The sequence below is a fragment of the Columba livia genome, chromosome 6 (assembly GCF_036013475.1).
Source record: "Columba livia isolate bColLiv1 breed racing homer chromosome 6, bColLiv1.pat.W.v2, whole genome shotgun sequence".
Classification (NCBI taxonomy): Eukaryota; Metazoa; Chordata; class Aves; order Columbiformes; family Columbidae; genus Columba; species Columba livia.
This window is the reverse complement of record NC_088607.1, coordinates 16639308-16654191: the sequence shown is the minus strand read 5'-3', so window position 1 is coordinate 16654191 and position 14884 is coordinate 16639308. Positions and strand designations below refer to the sequence as shown.

The following is a 14884-nucleotide window of genomic DNA, read 5'->3' as shown; positions in this document are numbered from 1 at the left end:
AGAGTTCATTTATGTGAAAATATAGCTTGAATACTGTAAAAACCGTATACTATAGGGATCTCCATATATTACTTGATATATCCCTTTTAGAGAGTTACTCAGTAGGATATTCCAGACACTTTATAGTGGCAATCTAGATCCCAAAATAATGGAAAAAAGTTATGTAAGTGGATAATAAAATCTCAAACAATTAGGGTTTGTTTGTTTGTTTGTTTTAATTTAGCAGGACCATCATCATGCCCAAGAACTTCAAAATTACTAACTTTATTTTGCAACAGGTTGTTCAACTTGCAATTATTTCACTTTATTTATACCTGTGAGGACTTCAGGAAATAAATTTATCGAGTTTTCTTTCTAAGAATATATTACTCAGAATTAGCTCAGATATTAGAAAATTAAAAATTCTTACAAAAGTAATTTCATCTTTGAAGTTGAATATTCAACAATCACAAACAGAATAAGTATGCACAGATAAAACAAAGGTAATAACAAAGTGCTGTCTCTCTTGCCTTCTTTTTTAATTCCTATTTATTTTTATAAATCTTACCTTTAGGTTAGAAAAATCTTACCTTTCTCTGCAACTGAGAAAAAAAATCTGGTTCCCTGATTTTATCTAACTGATTTTTAAAAAGATATCATGGCTATTAAAAATGTCTTATCAAACCACAAAACTCAGTTTCTGGAATGCTTTAGCATTCATGACTGGTAATGCAAATGTGAATTATTTCACAGTACATGCAATATACCATCTGCTCCAGAAAGAAAAACATCTGTTGGTAAATGTAAACTGTGGAGCTTGTGTGGTATGAAATATGTTCAGATACTGTATGGAATAAATAAATTGGATGTTGACAATCTATTGTGTCAGAAGCACTCAGCTACTTTCTTATGTTGAAAAGAGGAAGAGCTCAGCTGCAAGTGTGTTTGAGATGCTGAAGGAAATTATCGTGCCACGTCCCATCCAGATGGCTTTGCTGAAGTCAGTTGCTGACAGGCTGCTGCAATCATCACCTGCAGTTGTGAGATGTTTTAAGGTAGCATGAACATAGATGGAAGTACTTCTTTACAGCAGAAGTTTCTGTGCTTTAATTTTCATGATGGTGATGACACTGCAATTTGTGGTATTATTGGAATTGGCTGTATTTTTTGGCTTATAGGACGATTATAATGAAATGCGTATTCATACGTATGAACGATAAAGGAGACTTGCATTTTTAATAATGATAAATAGCATCAACAAATGAATATAACTGTCTATTTTCAATGTGATGCACCAATATAAAAATGGAAAACAGGCAGTAGTTTTAGGATCCTAAGGGCCATGCTAGCCCTTATCAATTCTAATCTAACCTTATAAAATGTAAAATCTAGCTCTTGTAAAACTGAATACCTTTTTTTTTTTCTTGATTCAGAGTATCCAGTTTTCAGATTAATTTGTTCATTTTATTTTAAGCACTTAGACAAATATTTTAATTTTTTTTTATTCTGAGTAGGACAGCTGAGGCAGAAGTGAAAGTCTTAGAACACCACGCTTCTGCATCCATTTGCTGTCACAGAAAAGCATAGCGCCAACTGTACTTCAGAAATTTTCTTGACAACTCCCCATCCATTCCTTGTCAGCTCATGGAAAGTACGAAGAGCTTTTTAATACATTTAACAGACTGTTAAGTATGCAGAAATGCATATAGATAAAAAGGCCTAAAACTTATAAAAATGTCAAGATTTTTGTTTCAGTTTTAATCTCCACCTCCCCCCCCCCCCCCCCCCCCCCCGACTCCACATAAACAAGGAAAACTAATGTTTTTGCTAGTGATGGTTTGTAGGTTCTGCTGCAGACACAAGATGTTATTTTTTGGGTAGACTCATCAGTCTACTGTTCTCTGTGGTATTACTAATACCTGTGGTACTCTTGACTGCATGTATCCCTTATCTGAGAGAGCTTTTTATCTTTAAAGATGTCAACTGAAGCAATTCCCACTACATATGCTACATATGGTTTCCCCAGTGGTGCTACCAGTGCTCTAGCAAGAGTACCTACTCTTAACTCATTATCTGTGACATAAGTGAGTGACGCATCTTCTCTTAACAGACCTAGCTTAAAGTTTCGCTTCTGTCAGTCTTTCCTGGGACTTGTGGTTTATTTTGTACTCTCTTTTATTAATAAAAAATTAGGAGTGTAGGTACGTTTTTCAGGTCTCCTTTGTACAAACAGAGAGAAATGCTACAGTTGAACACAAATGGTTTAGAAAATTCCAGAGAAGAACGCCATTTTTTACAAGGTCAAATTTGTCAAAAAAATAGATTTGAAAATACAGACACATTCACAGCTATCTTGCTGTAAGAAATAAAATCACAGCCAAATATATCAATACCCAGATAATAAGAGTGGTCTATGTTTCTTAGCTGAAATAAAGACAAGTTAATAAAATGAACATAAGCCTTAAATATCCATTACCAGACTAGCAGCTCTCTTTTTCATATTTGGACTGAATGTTGGATATAGGAATGGTTATGTACTAAAGGGAAAAAATAGCAGCTAAACAACCTTTGCCAGTATGAATAACTTGCTTTTTTTTGTTGAATTCAGATGAAAAATATTACAGCACATCTAGTAGTGGAGATCAGACAAATGATATAAGAACAATAAAAATGCCTGAGGGACAGAAGGTGTTGAAGAAAGATATAGTTGAGTATCACTATCCACACAGGGGCACACAAACATTGCCAAAGAATTTGGCCTCTGAGTGCCAGTTTATAGATTAGGAACAGTGCTGGGCCAAGAGCAAAATGCTCTGAGGGACATCAGAGCTGAGCTTATGCTTTGTAGGAAATGAATCCCACAACAGCCCAAGGTCAGAATCTGGTCACCACTCTGCAAATTACAACGAGACAAGACTAATATAAGCAGTGTAGGAAAAAGACAGTACTTTAAATCTCCCTATTAGACTCCTATGTTGCAGTGATGACCGAAAGAACACAAAGAAGTGCATAAAAAATTGAGGTATTTTAAATATTATCTGTTTTCTTGGGCATATAATTCTGAAATAATTCATAGCAGATTTAAAGGAGGTATGGACTTTGTATGCAAAAGAGAACTAATTGAAAGCTTACACAATGCAGATTTCTAAGTGTAGTTATTGTCCTAATCAAATCAAAGCAAAATGGCAGTCAAAAACATTTGACCAAAATTTAGAAGGTATAAAAAAATGATCAGCGATAAAGTTTACAAATTATTACTTCAATATTTCAGCTTGAGGAAGCAAAAATAAAAGTGTAACTATATGATAAGTGTTTTTAATACTACTTAATGTAAGTTGCACTCTGAATCTGGGGACCTTCTTAAACAGGTGTTTACACTTCGCAGGAAACATGGAAGTGTGTGTTGAACAGTAGATGTTGGTGACTGTTGTGAAGATACAAAATACAACTCAGTCATTGTGAATCTGTAGAATATGTCAGAAATCTTGTTTGACAGGGTTTAAAATGAAGGAGGAAAGTCTGAGAAAACAGACAAGGGAGTGAAACCCAAGAAGCAAAGGGGTTGTAGGGAGTGAGGCAGTGATAGAATGCACAAGAAGATGCTCTCTCCTGGGAGAGAGCCGAGGTGCTGGCAGTTGACAGGCCAAGATGAAGGGCTGTGTTATATGCCTGACAACAGTGGAAAATGAACACAAGCAAGCTAGAGGAACAAAAGTTTTTAAAATAATGCTTTAGTGTATAAGGCCTGAAGAGAGCAAGTTGCTATAAAGCTAAATACAAATAAAAGTGTGAAGTTAATGAAAGGCTCACTAGGAATCAAAGCAATGGCTGTGATTCTCCAGATCTCGGTTCACCAAGCAGTCAGACTGTCTTTTGCAGGGCTGCAACAGGCAGGACAGTGGGGGAATTCTCATCCAGTACAGGATGAGATTTAGGTACGGTGCAGGTTGCTATGTCTCCTCCTATGTGATCACAAAAATCCTCTTTCTCAATCTGCTTTAAGATAAAAATGACACATTGCGAAGTCAAAAGAGCTGCAATTCCTGTAGGAAGTCTCATTACAAATATGAGACTCAATGGTTAAAATAGGATCAAATAAATTAAGAAGTATTATGCAATTTACCTCTAGTTATGGAGGAGGATTTTCTGCAGCTTTCATGTTAGTTACATTCTGCACTTGAAAATGCTGCATTATTTATTGTATGCATAAAAGTTGATTCTCTAAGGTCTGTGAAGAGCTTTTTTATTAAAAAGAAGTGGCAGCATATTCTGTTTCTTGATATCACACCAACAGCAAACACTAGAGTCATGAGTGCTGCTACCTCCCTTGATTTGTATCAAGAGTATATTTAAAATTTACATACTTTTTTTTTTTTTTCAGAGAATCATGGTTCTAATAGACTGTGGGATATTTAAAATGTGAAAGATGACAGGTTGATCAGTTTTTCTTTGTACAACTTTTAAAGCTAAGAATGTAACATAAATAATACAGCATGTTATTTTCAACCGGTGAAGAAACAGAACAGCAGTTACCTCAGAACATCAAGTCCTGTTTACCAAGATATTTTAAAGAAACTATGCTACTGTGGTGAGAGTATTGCATACATATTCAAACTGTGCATTTATTATACTCAGTAATTAAATTCAAATTATTATGAGCTATTTGGCATTCTGTTTGACATGGGAAATACCACAGTTTCTGGCTTTAGCAGTTAAGTGGCTTGTGTTTCTAATGAAGAGAGATCTTGCAGTATGGTAAACTATCATTATCAGCAAGATACGGTTTAAGCCCTGCTGTAACTTACATGTCTGCTCTTTTTTTCTCTCTGCTTATGTTCTACTTCTTTCTACTCATGTATCAATTATAGACATTTTCAGGTCACTTTCAGTTCATTTTTTTAAACATTGTAATTTTCAAAGAAGCAATGAAATATGAATGCAATAGGAACATGTGATGAGTAATACGAAACATCTGTTTGGTTTCCTTTTTGCTAAACTCAGTGGCAGCCAGCTCACGGATTAGATATTGGTTATAGTCCCCCACAGTATCTCAGAAATCTGCAAACTATGTTCCAGTTCCATATGCATTGGTAGTCCTCGAGTGAGTCTAATAAAGGCAGGAGAACTGGAAGATGTGATGGTGATACAAGGCAGTTGCCAGTGAGATGAAAAAGCCTGCCTGGAAACAGCTGAAGCATAGATCTGGAAAAAGGAATGAGAGATTTCAAAATAGGCAGAAATTAAAATAGGAAGCTGAAAAAGAGGTTACACTGCAAAATGCACTGTGTTTATCTACCTCTGTTTATCTCCTCTATAGTAATCATAATAGTGTTATGTACTTTTAAACATTTCATTTGTAGTAATGCCTGAAGCTTTTAAATGACATTTGAGTTGTCAAAATTCAACTGATTAAACATGTGGACTATTTTCCAGGGCATTATAAGATAACAGATGACATTTAAGAGTTCACTAATACTTAAAACCTCTGTACAGTGTAGTTCGGAATCATTGTTTTCATTACCTACATTAAGAAATTGAGACACACAGTAATGTAATCAGTTGTTCAAGGTATCTAGAAGTAAAGCAGGGGAGAGGTGTTGAAGCTTAGTCCTGTCTTTGACACACTAGCCCACACTGAGAAAATATTTGTTCTGACTGGACTTTTTTATCTGGAACATCTTACTAAAAATTCATCAGGATAGCTACTATTTTGAAAATGTCTGAAATGATGATGAAAATGATTACCATTTCCTTGTGGGAAGGAATCCTGCATAGATTCATGCTGACAAGTTTGCCATTGTGCTAATAACTCCCTGCTTGTGCTCAATGTTTACATTATTTTCTAAAACTACTGAATCACTTAAATCACAGGAACTAAACCAGCTTTCATTTTCTCCTTGTAAAAATAATCACAGGGTTTCAAGAGTACAAGAAACAGAGGGCTGTGATCCTTGTCCCAAAGGAAATGTTTTTTTCTTCCTATGTTTGTGCTCTCCAGTTTTGTACTTTCTATACTTGAAAATTATTCCTGAAAGAATCTTTCCTAGGAACTATATGCTGGCTTGGTTCCCTTGGACTCAATGTGCACTTAAGTGTGGGATGTATTAGGTACCTTTCTAGAGTCCATCTCCAACTATGAACCCGTGTAGAATAGCTGTATGGGATATTTCCTCACATACAGAATGCTTAAGACAGCTCCTGGCTGCTTGGCAGATTCTAGCAGCACCATGGAGGAGGCACAGCCTCTGTGCCACTTTCTCATTCCCACAGCAGTGCAACATTGATGGACACACATTGTATCTTGCTTGAGCAGAAAAAGAGGAGTAAGAAGTGATTTAGGCATTGGCTTGCTTGTATGTCAGCAATGGTGGTAACATTCTGTACGTGAGGAAATATCCCATACAGCTGTTCTACATGGGTTCATAGTTAGACCCACTTATTCCCTATAAAGAATGTTTCTTTAACCTGCTTTGTAAGTGGATTACACTCAAACAGAAAACCACAAATATACAGAAGCACAGGTTTGCTTTCAAACGGAGTCAGTGACAAAGAGTTGTTCTACTTTACCACCAAACTTGTTTTACAAATGCTTTCTGATATAAACAGGTACTAAAACTAAACTTTCAGGGAGCATGAATGCAACACAAACTAGTGAAGAACAGCTGATAAGAGTAAACAAACTAATGATCCAATTTGATACTTCTGTTTTACCAAAAAAAGTATAAAGCAGGGAAAAAAAAAAAAAAAAAGTCCACATAAAGAAGTGCTAGAACATTGGTTTGCTTTAAGAATGTATTTTATATCTTGGGATTCATCTTTCATATCAGATGTAGGATGTGCTGTATGGTGATAAGAGAAGTAAATATGATCAGGGTCATAGTAAGATGGGCTGGCACTACGCTCCTCCCTTAGTTGTTCTAGTCCCTGAGGAACTGTTAGGATCCTCTTGATTATCCAGAGTGATGATTCCTTGGAGTATACTTAAAGGAGAGACCACAGTGTACCTTAGAGCCACTCCCAATTGTCCAATCCATGTTCACATTCCATTACAATGAACTCTGGTAAAACAATGTTTGCACTGTCTTATTACTATCTAGTGTATTAGACCATAGTAAAAACATGGCTTAATATAAAATATATCACATTACAGTGAATGATCACTTGGCAGGAATGGTTATTTTAAAACTTTATCTAAGGCCTTTAAACTAAGCTTTCACCATCTGTTCTACCTTCTAATTATACATGCAAAGGAACATAATTCACAAGTGTATCATAAAAGTGGATAATTGATTAAATGATATTGCTGCACGTACTGTGTTTGGTTATTCAGTGCCTCTGTTTGGCTTTTTAGCTCATAAATCACTCTGAATACATTGTACAGTGACATTTTCTTGGCAAACAGACAAGAGATGTACTCTCTCGCACTTGAGGGGGGGTAATGGACTGATGATAATGATGAATGGAAAGACAATACCAGAGAGGTCCAAAAAGTAACATCAAGTATGCATGCTCCACTTCTTTGAAGAAGTTGGACCAACCTGCTCTTTGCAGTACTTCAGAACATGGACTCACTTGGCAACTGTCTTAAATAAAGAGCAAAGAAACTGCTTGCTTAAATGGCACGTGACAGTCTGCATATACCCTTTTGCATGATGTTCCGATATCTGTGCATTGCTGTGAATGGAAATCCTGGAGCTTTGTTTTGCTAAGTCATCCAAGTGCTTATATTACTTTCAAAAATACTACAATGATTTTGATTTCTATTACATGCTAAGTAAGTTCAACTTGTCTAGGGCCTAAGGGTGGAAAAAAAAGCCTATAGGCTTGGAAAAAAAAAAAGCAAGAGCCTCAATAAGTAGAAAGAAAAATTACTTGTAATATGTTACCACAAGTAGGAAATTACCTGAGTTCACAGATTTCAAATAATAGTAAAACATAAATAATAGTGTAGCCTTTGCAATACTTAATTATCTTAAAACTAGCCAATTTTGGTGAACCCACAGAAAACTCTGGTTGGAAACTGACACCTGAGCTTGAGGTCTGTTTTGATGAGAGCTTGCTTAGGCAAGACAAAGTAGAAATCTGAAGTGCCTTATACAATGCCTTAGGAAAATTGTAGATTCCCTTCAGATTCATTTTGAAGATGCACTTAGTACAAACTCCACTTCCATTTCATTTTCAGTGTTTCTGTGGTAACTTTTCTACAGTAATATATTTTATGTACATTTTGTTACATATGATATGTCTTAAGTGTGTACATAAAACACACTGAACAAGAATGCATTTGTCTGAATGAATTATAGAAAACACTTATTAAATCTGTTTTGAAAGATGCTTAAAATTAAGCAGAAGAATATTACATTCTTAAATTTTAGCATTCTATCCATTTAGCAGTCTCCCCATTTATGCTGTAGACTCTGTGATTCCAAATAGGTTTTAGCTTTCTCCCAAACAGCTCTTCTCAATTTTTTTTTATTTTTTTTTTTTTTACCTTTGTCCCCTAACTTAAGCAGATAAGGAAAGTTCTTTGTGACATTAATGTATATTTAATCGAGATCATTACACTGGTAGTTTGGCCTCAATCTTCTTCCAAGGACTATAGTACACACCCCAGTCATGTCCTGTCATGTCTTTTGTTCTTTCTCTAATGTCTCCTTCCCTCATTCTGACAGGTAATTTAGAAAGCCTGCCACTTATCTTACTTGCATCTCATTCCACTGGACGTGAATGAATTGAAAGATGGAATATAGTGGAACAAAACAATCTGTAGTACGTTTGAGTATTTTAATAAATATTTTAAAATATTTTTGTTGTCTTCACAAGGATTTCCCAAGTGTTAGCAGTGCAGGCCAGACAGCACACTACAGTGATTTTGCCAGGAAATAATATGTGGTTATTTCCTTAAAAGATTTTTTTTTAAACATCAATAAACGATACTTTCCTCTTGTGCTATTAAATAAAAAAAAGCAATTCATGTTATTGTTTGCTTGGAGGTAAAAATAAATGTATGATGGAATGTTAAAAAGCAAACATGAAATGTTAGGGAAGATTAAAACCCCTGCTAAATCCCTAGATGAGTACATAACACACTCAGCCATAATCTGCAATGATGTATTGCTCAGAAGAGCAGACAAATCAGGCAGATGTCAAAATCAGCACCTACATACATCAATAAAGCCCATAAATCAGACAGTAATGCTTCATGTTAACATGTATGGACACAAGTAAAGTCTTATTTACTTCACAGGTCTGAGCCAGGGACATACAAGGAGAGGGGAGGTCCAAGTACACATTGTAAATAGTAGGATTAGAGTCTTAGGACTGGAATCAAAGCCACTTGAATCAGTGGGACTTCTTTTGCTGACTTACAGGGGACTGTTAATTGGCCACTGTCCATCTTTTTAAAGATTTATTTTATATTGGATTTTTCTTCCTTCCTTTATATTGTCTTTTTGCTCATTTGTTTTTTAAACTTTAGTGGAAAGTAATTCTTACACTAGAATCAGAGTTTAACTTCAAAACCACATTTTCCTCCTAAGTTTGAAACTGCGAAAAGGAAAAAAAAAATCCTTATTATACTCAACCTTTAAAAACCTCAGGAGAGCCAGAAAATAAATCCCCAAGGGTTCACTATTTTTAAAAATAGATTAATTCTTTCTCTAAAGCAATGATTTCATATGGCACATTTTGAGTTTTTCTGTATCCACGGATCAGTCTTTTTTTACATTCCAATAACGAACAACCACAGAGATACTGACTCAGCTTGACAATGTTTATAGTAGATGTTATTTAAACTATAATATAAATGACTTTGAGATATGAAGTCAGTTGTATAAAGACTCTAAGTGTCTCTCTCTGATCAATGATCAGAAATTGTTCACTAGATAACTGTAATTCATATGGCGATCTGCAGAGCAAAGCCATTTTGGACAGCTGCCCAAATTCACTTCATCACATGGTTAAGTTTAATTAGACTTTGTAGAGTGACAGATTACAAAACCAAAAGGGGCTATTGGGATCATCCATGCTGACTTCCTTTGCAGCTCAGGCCAGTGACCTTTACGGAATAAATTGCCATTCCGAGAACAAAGGTATTTTCAGCCAGGTATCCACTTTTGTTGTAAAAACTCTGGTGATGCGTTGTAACCCTTAGTACTGTTGACCCAGTGTTTTCTAGCTACCCTTGTTCAAATATCTTCCTTGCCCAAAGCTTTATACCAGCTAAAATCAGCCCCTGGGCTCGTTCTGCTGCCAGGGCCCTGGAGAGGCCCCTGGTCCCTGCTGCTGACCCCTGGGGCCTGGCCTGACTTGGCTCTGAATGGGGAACCAACTGCTCCCTCTGTCCTTCCAGCAAAACTGTGCCCATCTGTGGGAGCCAAGTGGCTCCACAAGACACCTAACCAGGTCGCCTCTTAAACAAAGTCCCTGCCTGGGGACATTGTGGTGTGCATAGAGCCTAGGAAGGTGGTGGGCCATTGCAGTTGGATTTTAGGACATCTGAATTGCCTTTAATCAGTCAGCAACTTACACAAGTACGTCCCCAAATAGGGAATGTAAGTCTACTTTGTAAGTCAGATTGTCAGTTAAATTTAAATGAGTACATAAGGCACGCAAGGGTAGAAATAGTCACATTGCCATGGGTACTAAAATGAACGATCAAGTCATCGCTAAGAAATGGCTTTCAATGGCAACCAGTGCAGATATTTGGAAATCTAACGGTGTGCACTTCAGGTCATGTAATAAGCATGCTTGAGAGCTCCCTTTCTGACTTGCCAAAATTAAAACCAAGACTGCTTTCCATGCCTTGATTCTGCCTTTGGAAGTATATATGCTCATAATTAATTCTAGAACATATTTATTTTTAGGCAGATGTGATCTATAAAAACAGAATGAATCAATTTGTAAAAAAGAGAACAAGAAAATAAGTTCGCAGTTCAAGTGAGAGAACAGTATTTCTGTTGGTGGTCTGGTATTTGTTTGTTTTGCCAATGGAAGAAGTGAGTAATAGCACAGAGTTATTTACTTTGCATGCTTGTACTTACCCATACTTTCAGAATTTCTAACATTCAAATTTTAAATGATCATGGCCACAAGACCGGTATATGTACTTGAGCCTGATGAGCATTTATACTCTTCAGCTGATGACAACAAAACTCAGCTGTAGCTTAAAGTTCTATGAGGGTCATACTGACCACTTTCTGTGTTTTATAATATGTGAATAACCTTCTTAGACTAATACTAATTAACTTTGTATGGTTTCTGCTGTAAATTATTTTCTGAGCCACTTAGGACTTTTCTCAGCCAATTGCATATATGGCAAAAGGTTAATTGTTTGTCAAAGACAAAGAAAAGGGCTTCTCTGTGACTCCCAGAAGAAATTAAGAAAATAATGAAATCTCTCTATGGGAATTAATCTACTTCATCTGTGATGTACCAACTGCAAAACTTCTATGATATTCAAATATATATTTTCAAGAGCAGTGTTTGACAAAAACAGAGTGCATATTTCTATAAAACAATGGCATGGATTTCTGCATTGTTCACAAACCTGGCTAGCAACAGATGCAATAATTTAGGTTTGACTGTTTTGAGAAGAATTATATCATGGATATATAAAAAATACATGTCTTTCTTATGCTGATCAAGGCATGCTGGGTTGTTCAAATTAGCCTACAGAGTGAAGGAAAATTGTACTTGTATACATGGCAAACACTATCAGTCAAACAGGGATTGCATAATTATTGTGGCATGAAACATTTATGTGGCATATCAGTACCAGAAAAGAAGGGAATTGACAATGGCATCCAACAACTGACAAAAGAACCCGTATCTGATACCACACAATAATGTAGTTTTCACAGCTTATTTAGAGCTGATTTATGATGCAGAGCTTATAGAAATGCCCTCATTTTAATTTTTTTAAAGACATTTGTAATGTTTTGTCTCTCTTGTTTCTTTCTGAGTTCCTTATGAAAAGACTCATCTACAGAGATGTTGGTTGAAGAATCCTAAAAGTAAATAAAATTATTTCAAAAATTGTGTAAAAAAGTTTTTAAAAGTAAAGAAATAATGTGACCTTGTCAGAAAATTATTTATTAATTGTTCATGCAAATTACTTGCTTACTTAAGAAACAGTTTCCTTCTTCCTCATGCTACTATTGGGCCTTATACTTCGTCCTTTGCTTTGTCTTCTATAGTTGGCTGTGTAAGCAAAGCTGAAATCAATCAGCTTTGATGAGACTTATGTGTAAAGATCTCACATGTGGAGAAATAAGGCAGTTTTTGCAATCCAGAATTGTAGAACGTAATGGTTTTTTGTTATGTGTGTACTTATACACACTGTTCCATAAAAAATAACTAACATTTTGCAAACCTCAGTCCAAAAGCTCTGAAGTATAATAAAATGTAGGAAAAAAAATGTTTTAAAAAACATATAGGGGCAGGGTAATAAAATAAAAAGCTAGAAAGTTAGTGTGTGAGAGACCTAATGGTGGAAGTAAGGTGAAGGTTAAAAACTGTGCTTTTGGTGCTAAAAGTTGTGCTGATTATTTCACTTTGCGTAGTTGAAATGGTTGAGTAGGTTAAAACCTGGGACCTGAGTGTCATTTAAAGTGCAGCATACATTTATCTTGTATAACGTAGCACTACTTTACTTTCTAGGTCATCTGTGTATAATCACGTCCTGGGTGAAATGTCAACTTCATTGAATTCAGTGGGTGTTATCTCCTTGCTTTAAAGAAGGGCCAGACTTCATGCTTATATGTGTTTACTTCTTTACTAATGCTGACCAAGCATGAGAAGCAGTTAGTAACAGTAAAATCCTCTTGCTGTCTTCACAGTTACTATTTCCAGCTGCTGTAGGTTCTCTAAATTGGCAAACAAGGTATTTCCTTGCAGGGCAGGCCAGATCTTCCTCCCCTTACCAGCAGCAGTAGAATCAGTAATACCAGCAACCAGCAGAACTTCCATTGCTTCTAAAGTTTCTTAACAGGTGAGTAACATTTGAGTAGGTTTTACTGTCCCTGGCGTACAGATAAAGAAAACTGAGTATAGAGCAATGTATTCAATGTATTCTACATTTTTTTAAAAAGCTTTTTTTTTTTTTCCACACAGAACTTTTAAACAGTTCTTCTTTGGTTGGAAAGGGAAAAATGAATCATTGATAAACTAGAAGTAGCAGAGAGCAAGTGTAATAACAGAACCTTTAGGATCTAGAATGGGCTGGCTGATTTTTTGGCTGTAACCTATACAAGCACTAATCTGAAAGAAGTTTTACACCTTTAACTCACTGACATTTTTTGTTCTCTGTGGAGCCCAATAAATGAAAGTTTGATTCTTAGAGGTTCTGAAGCTTGTTTCTGGCCATATGGGAAAGCATAATCTCTTTATGAATGAGGAATGATCTGAGTATCACTACAGGATATTTAGAATTCTAACAGAACAAACCAGGAAACACTAATTTCTTATGGAAATAAAATCTACCAGCACACTGGAGATGTAGTTTGGAGTCTTGCAACTGGGAATTATGGAGTCATGCTGTAAAGAGGACAGTGGTCGAAGGGTTGTACTTCTCATATATAAATATAAGGGAATTTAAATAGTTGTTGCAGTGAATAATTGTGGTTGCAGTACATTTCTCTTGTAGCCAAAGTTGTATGTCAAAGAGAAGAAACAAAATAGACAGTAACATGTATTAACAGTAGAGACTGGCTTCAGATTTTTTCAGAGCCTTCTGTTGAAGCATTCAGGTTATGCAAAATCAATTAATTTGGCAAACGGATGGTACCTGGGCTTTTTGGCAAAGGGTATCTGTCATTCTAGGTTGGTTTCTTGCCTTCTGCACACAGGTCTGACTGAGGAAGTGCTACATTGGCTCATGTACCACAGTTAGAAGTTTGTTTGAAAAATACTAAGCTTTAGAATAGAATACAAACTGTATGATAATACAGTATTTTGATTCTTGACATTCAAATATACACAGTTTGGCAGTGGCTAGAGTTGAAGTAAAGGAAGAAGGTTTGCATACACATTCTAGAAGAACATGGCCTGTAGAAATCTGCAGACCTGGATATGTGGCAACTTATACAGTGAAAATAATTTCATCAGAATTCAAGGAATAATTAAAAAAAACAAACATAAATAATTACAGTATCCAGCTATTACTACTCTAAAACATTAAACACATACAAATCTTCTCCTAGTAAAGTTTCAACATGCTGAGAATGGAATAAGCATTCAGAATTTAGAATCTTTTCTGGAAATAAACTTTCTGAAATAAACTTTTCTTTCTCATAATTGTTGCTTTTTTTTCAAAGAAAACTTTATAGATGTGTAGTCTTGAACCTTTTCTGTATTTTCCCATGTTCATTTCCATTGTATGGTCCCTTTTTAAGGATAATTGTAATGCTAATGAGCCATGCATTTTAATAGTTCTATAACAAAGTAATAACTGTTTATTAACATGACAATATATAACTATTAGGCAAATAATACCTTTTAGGAGAATGGTAACCCTTATTTTTAAATGCAAATTGAATAAAACATCAGTAAAAATGTCATAAAGACTAACAAAGAGAATTTAAATCAAATGCCATCAAGAATGTCATTAACTGTTTTTAACAATATTTATGTTTTAAAGTTAGTAATTGTTACTTCAAGATTATTTTAAACTAGGAATTGTAAAATTTCATGTAATCTGCATTTTTAGCTATGCAGGATTATTTGGAGCACTGCTTCTCTTTTATTATGACCACTTAACATAAAGAAGGTGATTTTATAAAAATATACTTGCGTTAAGATCCATTCCAGATCAGGTTTTGCAGCTTCAAACTACAGAGGCTCTGTTTTCATATGTTTCTCAGTTTAAGACTATAGAAATATTCAGAGGATCTTTTTTGTTTTGGGG

The 14884-nt window shown here is 35.4% G+C and overlaps 1 long non-coding RNA gene across 1 annotated transcript in view; it reads left to right on the top strand.

Moving 5' to 3' along the window:
* Window positions 1–1793: 1793 nt before the first annotated feature.
* LOC110362208 (uncharacterized) overlaps window positions 1794–14884 on the top strand; it is a 47815-nt gene continuing 34724 nt past the window's right edge. The window contains exon 1 of the long non-coding RNA XR_002419366.2: window positions 1794–12970. This is a non-coding gene — a long non-coding RNA (uncharacterized LOC110362208). The remainder of the gene's footprint in view (window positions 12971–14884) is intronic.